Source organism: Equus quagga, chromosome 11 (assembly GCF_021613505.1).
Source record: "Equus quagga isolate Etosha38 chromosome 11, UCLA_HA_Equagga_1.0, whole genome shotgun sequence".
Classification (NCBI taxonomy): Eukaryota; Metazoa; Chordata; class Mammalia; order Perissodactyla; family Equidae; genus Equus; species Equus quagga.
In genome coordinates, this window is record NC_060277.1 from 97,794,486 (window position 1) to 97,801,670 (window position 7,185).

The 7,185-nt window shown below is 43.3% G+C and overlaps 1 protein-coding gene across 1 annotated transcript in view; it reads right to left on the minus strand.

The window, feature by feature from the left end:
- EFTUD2 (elongation factor Tu GTP binding domain containing 2) overlaps positions 1–7,185 on the minus strand; it is a 38,978-nt gene that overhangs the window by 27,946 nt on the left and 3,847 nt on the right. The window lies entirely within an intron of this gene.

The window sequence follows — 7,185 nt, forward strand, 5'->3', positions numbered from 1 at the left end:
CACACCTAGGCTATATGGTACTAATCTTTTTTTTTTTTTTGAGGAAGATTAGCCCTGAGCTAACATCTGCCACCAATCCTCCTCTTTTTGCTGAGGAAGACTGGCCCTCAGCTAACATCTGTGCCCATCTTCCTCTACTTTATATGTGGGATACCTGCCACAGCATGGCTTGACAAGCAGTGCATAGGTCTGCACTTGGGATCTGAACCAGCAAACCCCGGACCGCCAAAGAGGAAAGTGCAAACTTAACTGCTGTGCCACCAGGCTGGCCCCTATATGGTATTAATCTCATGGGACCACTATCATAGATGCAGTCCATTGCTGACCAAAATGTCATTAAGTGATGTACAACTGTGTTCTAAAATTGATTGTGATGGTTGCATCACTCCGTGAATATCCTAAAAGCCAGTGAAATGTACATGTTAAATGGGTGAATTGTATGGTATATGAATTATATCTCAATAAAACTGTTAAAAAATAACTTTATAACCTGCCTTTTTTTTTTTTTTTTTTGAGGAAGATTAGCCCTGAGCTAACTGCTACCAATTCGCCTCTTTTTTCTGAGGAAGACTGGCCCTGAGCTAACATCCATGCTCATCTTCCTCTACTTTTTATATGTGGGAATCCTACCACAGCATGGCTTGCCAAGCGGTGCCACGTCTGCACCCGGGATCCAAACCAGTGAACCACGGGTCGCCAAAGCGGAACATGTGCACTTAACTGCTGTGCCACCAGGCCGGCCCCTAATCTGCTTTTTTCTTTTTGCTGAGGAAGATGAGCCCTGAGCTAACATCTGCACCAATCTTCCTCTATTTTGTATATGGGTTGCCACCACAAAATGACCACTGACAAGTGGTATAGGTCCACACCGAACTTAACCACTAGGCCACGGGGCCAGCCTCTATACCCTGCTTTTTTCTAATACACAAGTAATTAGACAACACAAGCAAAAAAAGAAAAACCAACAATACATATATTTATACCCTACACTTTTTGATGACTATGTGGTCTACCACACACCACAATTTACTTAACCAATTCCCTATTTTCTCACACAGAAGTGATTTCTAATTTCTAACACTATAAACACCACTGCAATAAACCATTTTTTATATACCTATCTTTGTGAATACCACTCATTATTTCTTTAGGATAAAGTGCAGAAGCAAAACTGCTGGGCCAAAGGGTATGCATACTTCAAGGCTTGGATAGGTATTTCCGCCCTTCAGAAATGCCTTCTCAACGCGTTCACATGGGTAGCACATGAGAGCGCAACACACTGTGGAGCTGGAGGGGAGGTCACATTTAATGAGCACCTACCACAGGCAGGCACTTTTCTGGACACTGTTCTATAATTTCTCACACATTAGGAATCCCATCCGATGCGAATTCTTTAAGTACTATTCGTCTCTGTGTCCTCAGTGCACTGCACGGTGCCTGTCACACGGCAGACCCTGTTGAATGAAGGAATTCTTTCTACACATTCCTGCCCCTGTTGAATATTTCCAATAACATGGCACTCACTCCCAAGACAGCCCATTTCCCCATTGGAAAACACAGCTAGAAAGTTAGTCTTTGTAAATGACTTCAAATCCACCACCTTTTAAATTAACCCATGATCATAAACAAAACTGAACAAAGCAATGCCCTCTTCTGCTAAAAAGTCCTTCAAATAATTAAAGTGGCTACTATATCATCCTTTATGTTTCAAAACATGCTGGTTTATTCATTCACTCAACAAATACTTATTGAGGACTTCCTACGTGCCAGGCACTGTTCTAGGTATTGGTAATACAGCAACAACAAAAAAAGAGGTGATGGCATTTGAGCAAAAATTAAGGAAGAGAGAGTAAGCTCTACAAGTAGCTGGGGAAGAGCACTCTAGTTGGCTGAAAAAGCAAATGCAAAGGCCGTGAACCAAGAGGATTAACCAGGACACCAGTGCGGTGAGAGTAAATGATGGGGACAGTATAAACTGAGATCACACAGGAGGTGATCACACAGGATCTTGTGGATCATTCTAAGCAATATCACTTGACTTTTACTCTACGGCAGGGGTTCTTAACCAGGGGCAATTTTGCCTCACAGGGACCATTTGGCAACATCTGCAGACATTTTTGGTTGTCACAACTGGGTATACCTGTGTGTGATCTAGTGGGTAGAAGTCAGGGATGCTGCTAAATATCTTACAAAGCACAAGACAGTTCCCACAACAAAGAATTACCTGGCCCCAAATGTCAATGGTACCAAGGCTGAGAAACCCTGCTCCAGGGGCTCTGAGCAGAGGAGTGATATGATCAGACTTTTGTTTTAAAAGAATCACTCCTGTTCCCATACTAAGAATATATTAGGAGGAGGGGGTTACTTAGGAGGCTACTGCAGTAATTCAGGAGAGAGATGGCAGTGATGGTGGCCTGGACCAAAGTGGTAGCTGCGAAGATGGTGAGAAGAGGCTTGATTCTGGATATATTCTGAAGATAGAGTCAAAAATGTACTCCAGGGGGCCAGCCCAGTGGTGTAGAGGTTAAGTGCACACGTATCCACTTTGGCGGCCCAGGGTTCGCCGGTTCAGATCCTGGGTGTGGACATGGCACCGCTTGGCAAAGCACACTGTGGCAGGTGTCCTATATATAAAGTAGAGGAAGATGGGCACAGATATTAGCTCAGGGCCAGTCTTCCTCAGCAAAAAGAGGAGGATTGGCAGCAGATGTTAGCTCAGGGCTAATCTTCTTCTTCAAAAAAAAATTCCAATGAACTGAAAGTAGGTGTGGGGAAAAAAAGGAAAGAGGCAAGGTTTCTGACCCAAGCAAGTGGGGAATGGCATTGTCTTTACTGAGATGAGGAAGACTGTAAGAGCAGGTTGGCAGTGAGAGTAAGGGGACAGGGGCCGGGGAAGCTCAGTGTTTAGGTCTCACATATGCTAAGCTTGAGATGCCCTATTAGACTTCAAGTAGAGATGCCAACTAGGAAGTTCAACAACAAACCTGAAGCTCAAGAGAAAGGTCCAGGTTGGAGATAGAAATTTGAGAGTCCTCAGTGAATAGAAGGTATCTGAGACTAGATGAGATCAGCGGGGAGTGAGTGTAGATAGAGAAAGGTATAAGGAATAGAGCCTTGGGGTCTGTTGACATTCAGAGGTCAGGGAGTGAGGAGGAACCAGCAGTGAAGACTGAGAAGGAATGGCCAGTGAGAAAGAAAACCCCAGGGGTTCCTTGGAAGCCAAAGAACAGAGTATTTTAAGGAGGGAGTGATCAGCTGGGTCAGATGCTGCAGACAGGTCAAGTAAGATAAGGACTGGGTCTAGGGCAGGTCAGTGGTGACTTTGGCAAAAGCAGTCTCTGGGTAATGGGAGAGGCAAAAGGACAGAAGTGGGTGTGAGAGAAAACCGGAGCAGAGGATTCAGAGTCAGCAACTATCAACAACTCTTTTGAGATGTACTGCATTCAGCAACAGGGAAATGGGAGGCAACTGAAGGGGGATGTGGGGTCAAGAGAAGATTTGAAGAGGAAATAGCAGCACGTCTGAATGCTGAGGGGGATGATCAAGTAGAGAGGGAAACCTGATGCTGCAGGAGAGAGAGGCAGAGCTGCTGGGGTGAACGTGCGGAGGAGGTGAGAAGGGATGGGGTCTAGTTTCTAGTAGACAGAAACATGAACAAAGCACTCATAAGAACAGGAGGGAAGGCGCGTGGCACAGATGCAGGGGGCGGGTAGATGAAGTGGCAGGAGCTTGTTTTGCTTCACACAAATTCCAACACGTCAACTTCTTTCTCAAAAACAACAGAAAACCCTCCAACGGGGAGCTGACTGGCTACCTCTTACCATCTTTACACCCCATCAATGTGACCCAAGATTACATTAGCTCTTTTGGCAGCCATACACATCCTAGTGGTGGTGGCTCCAAAATAGATATCAAGCCAGTTTCCTCCTGCCCCATCCTGCTGAATGTATTTTTAATATAATTATAGGATTTTAAGTAATAATTTCCAACAACCTGTAGTTATTTCTACCTGAGTATCCTAACAGTAGCTGAAACTTGACAAGTCTAAAACAAAACTAAACCAGCATCTTTTTATCATTTCCTTTTGTCTGCTAATCACCAGTGTTCCTCTGGTCATCTCAGCACCCCTCATTCTCCTTCTTCCTACATTCAAACAGTGGCCCAGCTCTATATCTCTACATCCTTCTGTTGTGATGAACTCCTGGCTGGTCTTCAGGCCTCTTCTCCCTCCTTTCACTAAAGGGACTCTGGCCCACCTCCTCTGCTTCACACCTACAGCCATCCTCCAGGGACTGTGCTTCGGCAATGGCAATCAGGAGGAGAATCATTTCATCTTAACACACAACCTCTGGGCCCCTGCTCACCAGGCTCCTTCTCTCTAAAATGTCCTTCCTTCTTTCCTGTCTCCATGATCAAAATCCTATGCATCTCTTTACTGTTATATACCTCAACAAAAAGTGTTTTAAGGGCAGCCCCAGTGGCCTAATGGTTAGGTTCAGAGTGCTCTGCTTTGGCAGTCTGGGTTTGGTTCCCAGGCACAGACCTACACCACTTGTCAGTGGCCATGCTGTGGCGGCGGCTCACATACAAAATAGAGGAAGATTGGACACAGATGTTAGCTCAGGGCGAATCTTCCCCAGGAAATAAAAGTTTTTAAAACAAAATCTATGCATCCCATGTGGACTAGGAGGCTATAGGAACTCTCATTCTGCCGGAAGGAGTATGGACCAGTGCAGCCATGCTGAAGAGCAATGTGGCAATCCTTAGTATAAACACATTAACTATGTATAAACACATCTAGTATATATACAATCCTATGATCAGCAACTCTGTTTTCAGGAATTTAACGGAAAGAAATTTTCAGTTAGTATATAAAGGGATATATCTAAGAATATCCATTGCAGTATTATTCGTGGTGAGGGAAGGTTGGTGGCAGGTAACCTGGGTGATCATCACTAAGAGAGTAACATACACCAGGGAGAACTGAGCAACAAGCAGATGCACAGACTAGATGGATATACAGAGACAGAGATGGATCCTGAAATGCATCACTCATCACATGCTGAATGGCAAAAGCCAGAAACTAAATGATGCAGATAATACGCTACCATTTACTTAAATTAAAAATACACACACACGATGCAACTATCCACATTCTACAACTCATACAAATGAAAAGAAGCATACACACATTAGAACATTTACTATGGTAACAGGTACGAGAATGAGATAAAAAGGAATTAATTAAATAAGAACAGAGCCTTGCACAAGCAATAATACTGAGGAGTGTGAACTGGAGTCTAATTAACCCAACCCTCTGTACTGAGGTGAAAATGCTCATACATCACCTAACCATTCCTTTTTTTCAGTTTTTTTTTAACTGCTTTAGTGAGATATAACTTACCTTTCACAAAATTCACCCATTTTAAATGCACAATTCAGTGGTTTTTGGTATTCAGAGTTGTGTAACCATCACCACAATCAATTTTAGATCATTTTTATCACCCTCAAAAGTAACTCTGTCCCCTTTAGCCATCACCCCCCAGTTCCATGTCCCCAACCTAGACAATCACTAACCCTCTACTCTGTCTCTGGAGAGGCCTACCCATTCTTCAGGTCTACTTCGAATGCGAATTCCTCAGATAGGTTTCTTGGTCATCCCAGTCAGGAACGACCCCTCCTTATACACTACTGCTATGGATATAAGTTAACAGCACTTAAATGGCACTTGCTCTTCCCTGTTTCATATTGTATGTATTTTTGTTCTTCATCTTCCAATAAGCAGTAGGTTCCTGGAGGGCAGGAATAATGCCTTGGTTCTCTCTGAATCATGATTCCTTGCAAATAGTAAGTGCTCTATAAATACTTAATGAATTAATTCTTGGGCTTTATTTAGCCTGGAATTCAAGTTTGTCAGGATCACTGAATTTAGATTCTGTCATCTAATATATTAGCTTACGTCATGTGCAAATTTTATAAACCTCTCTTCTCTATCTTCACCTAAGTCATTGACAAAAAGGTTGAAAAGGACGTGAAAAGGAGTGATGCCTAGGGCATGTCACAAGAGCTCTGGCAGTGATCCACTAATCTACACTCTTTGGGTCCCACTGTTCAATCAGCTGGGACCTCTCCTAATTGTATTATGACCCAGCCCATATTCTTTCCACAAAGAAATCATGAGTTACAGTGGTTACTTTGGGAAGGGGAGCGAAATGGAATGAGGACCAAGGAAGACTTTCTATCTATTTGGTTTGAATGAGAATGTATTCATCAATTGCTTTCATAATGAAAAATCTCTCTTTAAAATAATCTTTCTAGGGGCCGGCTCCGTGGCCGAGTGGTTAAGCGTGCAGGCTCTGCTGCGGCGGCCCAGAGTTCGGATCCTGGGTGCGGACATGGCACCACTCGTCAGGCCACGTTGAGGCGGCGTCCCACATTCCACAACTAGAAGGACCTGCAACTAAGATATACAACTATGTACCGGGGGGGTTTGGGAAATAAAGCAGGGGAAAAAAAAAAAAAAAAGATTGGCAACAGTTGTTAGCCCAGGTGCCAATCTTTAAAAAAAATAAAATAAAATAATCTTTCTAAAAAGAAAAAAACTGGTTTATTAGAAAAATAAAAAGACTTCAAATACCTTGCCCAAATGAATTGCCTGATTCACTTTCTAGCACCACTGCCACCACCCAGTTTCTTAAAGATGACTACAGTGGCTCTCAGCTTGCCTCTGCAAGGTCTCCCTGACCACCCCACCCAGGATACAATATCCACAGCATACCCCTGACCTATGTCTCAATCTAGTAATTTTATCAAGAGAAAATTTAATTGAAATTCATACAAGCTTACTAAGAGTTCAACAGTCAGCTGTTTTAAAATTTCTTCCATGGATGCATATCACACATACTAGTCTGTAGTTTCTGAAAGGCAGCACCTTAGCTCCATCTTCGAAAAGTAGGATGAATTGCCTGATTCACTTTCTAGCACCACTGCCACCACCCAGTTTCTTAAAGATGACTACAGTGGCTCTCAGCTTGCCTCTGCAAGGTCTCCCTGACCACCCCACCCAGGATACAATGTATCTGGGCCTGGAGACTTGAAGGCACCTAAAGCTGCAAGATGCTCTCTTTTCACCTCACCTATAGGACTTCCATTTTCTTTTCTTTCTTTTTTTTTTTTAAAGATTTT